This window comes from Dendrobates tinctorius, unplaced genomic scaffold (assembly GCF_039654945.1).
Source record: "Dendrobates tinctorius isolate UK_male_01 unplaced genomic scaffold, ASM3965494v1 ptg000070l, whole genome shotgun sequence".
Classification (NCBI taxonomy): domain Eukaryota; kingdom Metazoa; phylum Chordata; class Amphibia; order Anura; family Dendrobatidae; genus Dendrobates; species Dendrobates tinctorius.
In genome coordinates, this window is record NW_027361738.1 from 46,931,102 (window position 1) to 46,942,409 (window position 11,308).

Here is an 11,308-nt window from a genome sequence, read left to right on the forward strand (position 1 = left end):
TGTGGAAGGAGTTATGGAAGTGATGATTATGGCCACAGAGCCTTGATCTCAACATCAGCTAGTCCTTCTGAGATCACATGAAGAGACAGAAGGATTTGCTCAAGCCTACATGCAAAGAAGATTTGAGGTTAATTCTCCAAGGTGTTTGGTAAGCTCCCTACCAAGTTGCTGCAAAAGCAAGTATAGCTAAAACAATTGATGCTGTTTTTAAGGCAAAGGGTGGTCATGCCAAATATTTGTAGTCACACCACCATTTTTATAACCGTTCTTTGCATAATTTTTTCCAACCCCGCCTAAACTTTTGTACAGTACTGTATATACTAACACTACTTATTGATTCCTGATTTCTGATCAAAGGCGAGTACTAAGTTTAGAAGAACCCCACAGAGATCACCTACAGTACATGTAGCCCTTGATTGCAGCTGTACTTAGTGGTATTATGGCAATTTATACGGTAGGTCCGGTGACATATTGATTGAGGATAGAATAAGATCACATCATTTTCTTCACTTCCACAGTCCCAGTATCTGCAGTACTTGTATTGTACAGCTTGCAGGAACACCATAGCTCCTGGATGATGCCGCAGATTTGTGAGTCAGCCAATAAGTTTTAATGCCACTTAATAAGCAATGAAATGTGTACACTGGGAACCTTTTAATATTTCCTAAAAATAAACTAATCCTTTCAAATAAAGACGTCAAAAGGATTGTCGCCAATGACTAACAAGTAAATCCTGGGCGCCTTAAAAAATGGAGAATTTTGCAAGACCATGGCAAATCATCACATAAGGATAAACTAAGCCTCAGCATCGTGCGGCATTGTGTCTGTGAATGTATGGCTTGTTTTATCTGTGATCTTATATTTATAATAGTAAATTGTTCATTGACAATGCACATCCATATACAGAATTTCATGCCTCAATCCCTGTTTAAACCAGTTCAAGTGATCCATTTTCTTCTGTTAGACATTTTTTTATGACCTTTAATAAAAAGTTTATAAATATTTTTTTGCCTGGTTATTCAAGTATTGGATATTCATGTTTTCCTCTTTATTTTGTGATATATTGGGCCTAATTTTTATCATTTTTATGTGTGTGTTGTTATTTTTTGGTAGAAAACTTTAAAAAAACTTACATATGAAAGGCAGACTCACCAAATCCTGACTGATGCACTAGCAGGATGCAGCAGGCCTCAATTGATAAAGGCTTAGGGCAGCACAGGTGCAACCCACTGATGAAGACAGCCAGTAGCCAAAAGAAAAAAGAGGAGCTGGCTGCCTAGCGGGAAAATGCACACAGATAAGGCTTGCATAGGACATCAGTCCTTGACGTTTGGATTGCGAGCTTATCTGTCTTGGCCAAAATAGTAACTAGTACCCCATGTATTTTTATCTTTTTGCACTTTTTATCATTTTTGCAGGATGCAGCAGGGCCTCTTTATGTTGGCTTGGTTTTTTTCTGTGTGATGCATGTATATAGTGTAGAACAGCCCGCCTGCTAATACTATGGGTGTGATCAAAAGGCTGTTCAGACACTTTGCACCACACCGTGTGACTGATGTCCTATGCAAGCCTTATCTGTGTGCATTTTTCCCACTAGGCAGCCAGCTCCTCTGTTTTCTTTTGGATACTGGCTGTCTTCATCAGTGGGTTGCACCTGTGCTGCCCTAAGCCTTTATCAATGGAGGCCTGCTGCATCCTGCTAGTGCATCAGTCAGAATTTGGTGAGAGAGAGAGAGGAGCCAGAAGACTGTAGCGTCTGATTTCACCTACTCCTTCACTGATTACAAGCACTTCACCTTCATATTAAACTGTAGGTATCTTTTAGAAGTGCAGGGGTGAATGTGCTCAGTTAAGAGCTCTTGGTAGGTTTCCTGCCTTAAAGCTTAGCTGTGCACTGTTAACCACTCCCATCTCCTATATAATCTGGGCCCTGGTAAGCACTCTGTCAGAGCTAGCGTTTGCTGCATGGCTGGAGGTTGTTGTTGGTTGTTATTTGAGAATGTGTTTGGTGGATTTATCTGTGATTGTTGCTATGTTTTGGGTGTGTGGTAATGCTCCTCCATCTCCTGCTTTGGTTTAACCCCATCCTCCACTCCCCAATGCATTCCTTTGTTGTTTATGTGAGTATATTTGTATGATTGGTATTTTTCGTTATCCCTGTTCGTATTACCTTGTTAGTCTGGTTGGTGTATTACAGAGCACTACTACTCCCCTAGATTCAGGAGCTAAGGGAAGGTATGTGGCCCCTGCAACTTAACCATCAGAAGTAATACGGGGAACAGGAATAGCTAGGGCGCCCCTAGTGTTAAAGACAGGGAAGGAATCTCTGGTCGTGACAGTTTCCCTTTCCACAACATATATTTTTTGTGTCCAGTGATTAGAATACGAATCAATTTATGCTGGAAATGTTTTTTTCTTCCATTTTTTCTTCCTTATTTATGTCTTTATTTTTGTCATTTGTTTTACCCATTCTGCCCCCATATGGTCATAAAAAGACCTTTAGAGGGAATTTCAACATTTAAAGGGAACCTGTCACCAGGTTTGGCCAATATGAGATGCGGCCACTACCTTTCAGGGCTGATATACAGCATTCTATAATGCTGTAATAGAAAAAAACTTTCTTTATACTCATTTGTGGGGCGGTCCCGTCCGCCGGGTGTTGATGTTCTTGGTCTGGTGCCTCCCAGCTTCTTAACATCTCCGCCCTTTTTCCTGCTTTATGTGGATGACATGTCCCTACGTCATCCACACAGCCTCCCCGGCATCGCGTTTCTGCGCAGGCGTACTTCTCTGCCCTACTGATGGCAAAGTAAAGTACTGCAGTGTGCATGCGTCGGGTCTCTTTGACCTTTCCCAGCACCTGCGCACTGCAGTACTTTGCTCTGCAGAAAACTACACCTGCACAGGCACACAATGCCATGGAGACTGTTGCAGGGACACGTCATCCACATGAAGAAAGAAGGAGGACGGAGATTATAAAAAGACGGGAGGCGCTGGACCAAATCCAGCAACACGCTTCTGATTTGACCATCCCGCAATTGAGTATAACAAAAGTTATTTTTCTTCTTTTCTTCTCTTACAAGTTGGGTTGGGGGCTTATATACAGCATTACAGAATGCTGTATATCAGCTCGGAAAGGTGATGATCGTATCTCATATCGATCAAACCTGGTGACAGGTTTGCTTTAAATACAACTTTATTATTGGCGATTTCCCCAGTAACTGCGGATGACATATTAGGCCCAGTTACAGGGGAAATTAAACCCCCGGAATTCAATGCAAAAAAGATCTGGATCTAGTACAAACTGCAATTCCCTTCTGATATCCAGTGATCATATGATCTCGCAAGAACGGGAAGAAGCCCTGTTAATGCTTACTAAACTATACATAGGGCTTGTAAACATATTTCTGTAAATTTGGGAAAAAAATTAATATGCTGCATGCGCCTCCCATTCTTTCTTGTATTTTCAGTTTTGTATTGCTAAACCCTTTTCCTGGTAAGTGTGTGCTCCACTTACAAATTATTCTGTTGTTACTCACCTGACCCAACTCCCGCATCATCCAGCCCTTCATGTCAGTCACCTCCGCTGTTACTCAGCAAAAGGTGCTGTAAGGTAGTGTGGCGCCCCCCCAGGAGTACAGTCGCCACAGTGGCATTACCTTCCTCCTAGGGAGTGTGATGTCATGCTTGGAAGCAATAAAGGGTCTCTCTGTCAGTTAATCACAACACACAGCATAGTGCCCACTCCAGGCCAGCAGAGGGAGCTCTGAACCAAAACTGGGGGAAGAGCTGCTCTCTGGGGGCCAGGAAGGGGAAATTAGTTAGTTTGTGTGAGGAGGGCAACGTGTGTGGACGTGAGGAGAGGAGCTGGAAGATTGAGCAGAGTTCAGAGCTCACTTCTAGCTATAGCGCATGATCTGGAGTCCGGTCTAAAAGGTTGTATGGATACTGATGTTCCTGCAACAGAAACCGGAGGAATAGGAAGCTGTAAATGCTCTATTCCCATATAAGACTCGGAGGCACAACAGCAACGGGTGAGCCAGAAGAAGAAGAAGGCTACAGCTGTCTGCCATACGAGGGAGTAAATGAGAACAAGCAAGTGGAACTTCAGAGTAACACAGTACTGCAAGTACCTAAGATAAGCGCTAGAAAGGAGACTACACAACCCATCTGATAGAGAGATTCCTAAGTTGCTTCCAGGCCAGCCAGCGTCTGTTCCATCTGTAATCTGGAATTCTGGACTGCATTTACCAAGCAAAGTAAAGGTAAAAGAAACTGCACCCTGTTGTGTCCTTGCCTTCTTCCTGCAAACTCTCCAGCACTCCTACATCTCTGTGTCAGACACTACACCCTCTTCCTCAACACCTATCCTCTTCATCTACTCTGCCCTGGGACTACAGCCCTGCCTGTGGAGGGCTACACCATCATTGCTGCACCACACCATCTGTCCCAGAGGATCTGTCTGCAGCGTCGGCTTAACACCTTCATTGCCGAACACCACAGGTGATGTCACGAATCATCGACTTATAAACTTTAACCAGCCACTCTTAACCCGTTTTACATGGGCACCCAGGGCCACGGACCGGGTCACCGCTACTGTGACACTTCCCTCTGAGATACCGGCCCGGTACTGAGTACCCCACTGCCCTGGCGGGCGACCCAGTAGTGCTTGTCATTCAGGTAGGGGATACGCGCTAGGCAGCCGATAAATTAGGTCCGGCACAGGTTTCTCAACATAACTCAGTCCATTCGGTTTATTATGCAGCATAAACCATCAAGAGCACCAGAAAGTTAATATCCAAACAGCATAACGTCCATGACAGATCTCCACTCTGTTAACCCTGTGGTCACACAGGCTTTGTTATGTCCGCTACGCAGGCTCTCTAGCCTCACAGTTATTTCCCCTGTCCGGGTTACCTCATAGCTGCTTCTCAGTCCTGATGTTCATTCCCTCTCCTGGGAACTCTCAGACAAATGCACTCAGGAAGGCACACTAATCTTCCTGGCAGTCAGACGAGACCTTCCATACGGACCAACTGGGTCCAAGCATTCCCTCATGTGACCTACCCTTATATGGTCCGTAGCCACGCCCACCAGATCACATGTCTATGACCTCATCGCAGGTCCTACAACCATTCACATACATACACTTTACTATGCAAAAAAAACCCTGTTTGGGAGAGAAGAGACAAATTGTGGCGCCCTACGTGCGTAAATACAATATTGTAGTCTTTAAAGGGTGCACAATTTTATGCACTCACCTGATAGAAGACTAATATAGCTTTAGATTGTGTATCCTCAAGAATCCTTCCTTTTGGGATACTTCTCAGTAGACAGGGCTTGCAGCTTGCCTGGGGTGGATCCAAGTGAAAGAGCCAGGTTCAGGCTCACACAGGATGAGTAAATCAAGAAAGGCACATCCAGCCTTTGGTGTTGCAAATAGGAATGCTCCTTTAAAGAAACATTTTGGATATATCGTCTGGGAACATTATATCCAAATGGATTGAATGATATAGAGAGAGTTTGAACGTTCCTTTTTTTTTTTTTTTTTCTTTCTGGGTTTTTTTTTTTCCTCCTTGCATCTATGTTGTCAAGGTTGGATCAATCAGTGGGTGTGTTCCTGAACTTGGTCCACACCCTAAATCAAGTTTCTGAGACTGGGATAAAAGGTTGCTACTATATGTAAGTGTAACTGAATTTCATACTATTAGGATTTGTACTGTGTTTTTATGATACCAGATGAAGGATATACACTGTATCCGAAACGCGTTGCATCTCTTTTTTAACCTATGAAATAAATGTGAAATATCATCTTTGGATGTGAGTTCTGGGAAGCGCTGCCGCTTATGGGCTGGATGTGCCTTTCTTGATATACACTTTACTATGGCGTTCTAGATCCACGCCCCTGGGTGGGTTTGTAGGTGATTGATCCCACCTGTCTAACCAATAACCTGAAGGCTTCTCCCTAACACATTGAAACAGAACATCAGCAGTAGCTCTGCTGATCAGCACATAATCAAGCCTTCATCCCAAGGCCACCCACCTTGGGATACATAACGGTCCTTTAGCACCCTACTCCTGTTACCACACTGGATGTGCCTGTACACCCGTCCTGGGACACCCACATAGCGCCCCCTAGCGGACACAGTGGTCACTACACCACAGTGCAAATGCTAGAAGTCATTGCTGGGCAGTGGCCATACAGCTTAGTCTGTTCCCCCCTATGCATACAGTACTTACATTTGACTTCTATAATTTCTTGCTTTCCTTCTGATATTGTCTTTGATTATGTCAAAGACAATGAAGGTGGTCTAAGTGTAATCTGTTTTTCTCGTACTTGTAGAAAAAAAAGATTCCCCCCCCCCTTCTCCTATGTGACAGCGTGTGAAGATTGGACTGGACTCAGATGGCATCTTTCTTCACAGACAAATAGACTTGCATTGTTGATTTTGATCTGACCCTTGGATCAAAATCAGACATGTCTCCCAGATTTTCAGTGGACCACTCGGTCCTCGAAATATCATTAGCATGTGAATGCCCCATAGATTATCACAGGTATGGGTGCTATCCATAAAAAAAGTATAGCACTATTATGCGAAAAACTGAAGTAAAATGAAACCTAACTAAAGTTTTCAAAATAGAAAACCCATTTTTAAATACCTCATATTAGGACAATTATGGGCTGTTTTTCAGGATCAACTGTACATCAATTACCCATGGTAACATTGAGTGTTTTTCTGGTAAATCCCATACATTATTTGGTTGGCCCATACGTTTCATTATGCACCATGTAATGCTTCATTTTCCCTGCAGGTGCCATGTAATTAATTAATATTTTCTGACAGATTCCCCACATGTTATACCTGTCCAGCAAGAAAACCCACAGGATATACTGTTATTAATTTTTTTTTTAGGGAAAACATTTTCCACAAAAAGTCTAAAAATATGGAAATTAAGTTAAAAGAATACATATATTATGGAGGTTTCAGCAGTCTGGTCGTTGCTTGGACACACACAGGCACCGAGTTTTAATATCAGAACAATATAAAGTTTATTGTTTTTCATAAACTTTTCAGGTCAAAAATGAAAACAATTAACAAAAAACAGTCCCTTCTTTGGGTAATGCAAAATAAATTATTATTATTTATTTATATAGCACCATTGATTCCATGGTGCTGTACATAGGAAGGGGTTACATAGAAATTATAGGTATACAGTAAACAAACTACAATAACAGACTGGTACAGAGGGGAGAGGACCCTGCCCATGCGGGCTTACATTCTACAGGACGGTGGGGAAGGAGACAGTAGGTCGGGGGTTGCAGCAGCTCTGGTGTTGGTGAGTTGGTAGCTCCGGTAGTGGTGAGGAGGCAGCGGGATCGTTGCAGGCTGTAGGCTTTCCTCATAGCAGATAGGTGGATTCAGTCCGGAATTTAAAAAGGAAGAGAGATATACAGTATATATACAATGATAATACTTTTGCGAGTTTTGGAGAGATCAGAAACAAATACAATTTGCTTTCTTCAGATTTTATGTTCTTTTTAATCCTAAAGGATCATACTCAAAAATTACTTCTAAATAGAACTCCAAAAGCAGAGATAATTTCTTTGCTACTCAGTAACATAGACCATAAAACATTTTGGAGCATAAAAAATATATATAGTCACTAGCTGAAGAGCCCGGCGTTGCCTGGGCATAGTAAATAACTGCCATCCCGCTCTATCCCTCCCAAGCCCAGCTCTACACCCGCCGTCCCGCATTCTCACTCCGCAGCCCCTGACTCCACTGGCCATCCCGCTGTCTCTCTCCGCAGCCCAGCTCTCCAGAAAATGGACCCCAAAATTTGCTGTGCAATTTCTCCTGAGTTCACTGATAGCTCATATGTCGTCGAAAACTACTTTTGAGCCACAGTGCAAAGCTCAGAAAGGAAGAAACGCCATATTGAAGTGCAGATTTTGCTGCACTTGTTTGAGGGTGCCATGTTACATTGGCAGAGCCCCTGAGGTGCCAACACAGCAGAAACCCCATATGTGACCGTACTACTTAGCCATACGGATAGACACGGGAGGGATGGAACGCTATTTGCCTCCCGGAATGCAGCTTTTCCTAGAATAGTTTCCATATAAAGAGCCAATAAGTGCTAGAAAAGCAGAATCCTCCCCCTCAAGTGGCCCCATTTTGGAAATTATATCCCTTTGGGAATTTATCTACGGATGTAGTGATAGTGACGATTTTGACTCCATGGGAATTTTCCAGAAACAGGCAGCAGTGAATGTTGCTGAGTGAAAATTGCAAACTGCCGTTTTAGTGACCAGTACATTATGCCCAGCTCATGCTTCTGGAGACATGCACCTGAAAATTAGACAGGTTCTCATCGCTGCAGAAATGCCAAACATATGGACACTAAATGTAGTTTAGGCACCCTGGGGTTCAGAAGTGAGGGGGCATTTAGATTTGGGAGTGGGGAATTTACTGAATTTTTTTTGGGGGGGCGAGGAGCCATTTAGCTTTTCCAGAGCCTTTGTTCTACCAGTAACGTGGAAGCCCTATATTTCCGTTAACAGATGACAGACCTGAGTGAGGGCTTGTTTTTTTTTGTGGATTGTTGAAGAGCTTTTATTGGGAACATTTTACATAGCATTTATGATCACATTTATTTGGCACTCTATGCTGAGCACTTACATCAGGGTTTTTATTTTTTATTTATTTTACTCATTTTTATAGCGCCACCAATTCCACAGCGCCCCTCAGACACCACTGGCAACGTCCCCGATAAGGCCCACAATCCAAGCTCCCCACCAGCATGTCCCCGGAATATGGGAGGAAACCAGAGCTTCTCACAATAAAGCGATGCGATTTCTCTGTAAAATACAATATTTTTCGCTTTATAAGACGCTCCAGATTATAAGACGCACCCCAAATTTTGAGGAGAAAAATAGGAAAAAACTTTTAAAAAAAATGGTGGTGCTTCTTATAATCCAGGCGTCTTATTGCTTACCGGGGGTGGTGGGAAGTGGGGTCCCAGGGTTGCGGCTGGAAGAGGCAGGAGTGGAACGTTGCTGCTAGGATGAGGGGGCATTTTGATGTTCGGCTAGCCGCTGCTGGTGTCCGATGCTGCCGCTGTGCTATGTCCCCGCGCTTTGTACCTTGTGCTGCCGCCCGCTCTGTCTGCCGGGTGCTGCCGCCCGCTCTGTCCCCCAGTGCTACCACCCACACTGTCCCCGGTGCTGCCACCCGCTCTGTCCCCCCGGTGCTGCCGCCCGCTCTGTCCCCCAGTGCTGCCGCCCGCTCTGTCCCCGGTGCTGCCACCCGCTCTGTCCCCCCGGTGCTGCCGCCTGCTCTGTCTGCCGGGTGCTGCCGCCCGCTCTGTCTGCCGGGTGCTGCTGCCCGCTCTGTCCCCCGGTGCTGCCGCCGCGCTCTGTACCTGGTGCTGCTGCCCGCTCTGTCTGCCGGGTGCTGCTGCCCGCTCTGTCCCCCGGTGCTGCCGCTGTGCTATGTCCCCGCACTTTGTACCTTGTGCTGCCGCCTGCTCTGTCTGCCAGGTGCTGCTGCCCACTCTGTCCCCCGGTGCTGCCGCCGTGTTCTGTACCTGGTGCTGCCGCCCACTCTGTCTGCCGGGTGCTGCCAGGTTCTGCTGCCCGCTCTGTCCCCCGATGCTGCCGCCGCGCTCTGTACCTGGTGCTGCCGCCCGCTCTGTCTGCTGGGTGCTGCCAGGTGCTGCTGCCCGCTCTGTCCCCTGGTGCTGCTGCCACGCTCTGTACCTGGTGCTGCCACCCGCTCTGTCCTCCGGTGCTGCCAGGTGCTGCCGCCCGCTCTGTCCTCCGGTGCTGCCTCCACTCAGGTCCGTCATCTGTTAACAAAAATATATTGGGCTTCCACTTTACTGGCAGTACAAAGGCTCTGGAAAAACGAAATGGTTCCATAACCCGCCAATAGAAATTCAGTAAATTCTGTGCTCCCAAATCCAAATGCCCACTTCACTTCTGAGCCCCACATATAGCGTCCATGTTTGGCATTTCTGAAATGATGAGAGTCCACCTAACTTACGGGTGCACGCCTCCAGAAGCACAGGATGGGCATAATGTACTGGTGATTGCAACGTACTGGTCACTACAATCCAGACAGGCCTAAATGCAGGTTTTCATGTTAGAGTAGGACTGGCAAGTGTATGGAACTTTGACGCAGTTTGCCAGCTTCCGTATTAAGGCCTTAATATCAACCAATACCTTACATATATTGATATGTTTTTTGTGCACTTTTTATATTTCTTTCAGGGTGCAGTTGGGCCCAAATGGTTCTGCAAACTTGTGGCCTCTGTTCACACGGGATGCATTCTAGCTGGCACTGGGCAGCCCCCCTATATGGTGTTACTAAGAGGTTGTGAACCAGAAGCCCTGCATTCTCTGTGTGAACACTGCCACATGTGGATTATTTCTTCTGCACTGGTGTACCACACGGCCAATCCCTGATTGTAGGCTGGATGTTTCATTTGGTATTTATGCACCTGTGCAGCTGCCATTTTACTTGGGTCCGCTGCACCTTGGATTAGTGCAGATGCATTTAGGCCTGTCTGGTTTGTATCTGAATTTTTTGGAGGATTTTTTGCTCTTTTTGAGGTTTTCATGTACTGGTCACTACAGCGGCATTTCCAATTTTCACTTGGCAACATTCAATGCTGCTTGTTTCTGGAAAATGCCCATGGAGTCAAAATCAGTACTACACCTGTAGATAAATTCCCAAAGGGGTATAATTTCCAAAATGGGGTCATTTACAGGGGGGTCTGCTGTTCTGACACCTCATGGGCTCTCCCAGTGGGTCATGGTACCTGCAAACCATAACAGTAAAATCCGACGCTCTTTTCCTTCTGAGCTTTGCACTGTGCCTGAAAAATATTGACAAATATATCCCGATTGCATGTAGGGTATTGCCGCACTCAGGAAAAAATAGACCTCAGTTTGCTGTCAGAAAAAAATTCCTATTCACCCTTAGAAAAATTAAAAACTTGGGGCTAAAACAACATTTTTGTGAGGAAAATGTGATTTTATTATTTTCATGGCTCAACGTTATAAACTTATGTGAAGCTCCTGGGGGTTCAAGATGCTCACCACGCAGCTAAATACATTTCTTGAGGGGTCCAATTTCCAAAATGGGGTCACTTGTGGGGGGGGGGGACACATCAGAGGCTCTCCACATGGTACATGATGTCCGCTAATGATTCCAGGAAATGTAACATTCAAAAAGTCAGATGAAGCTCCTTCCATTCCGAACCCTGCCATGCGTCCAAACAGTAGATTTCCCCCTCATATGCG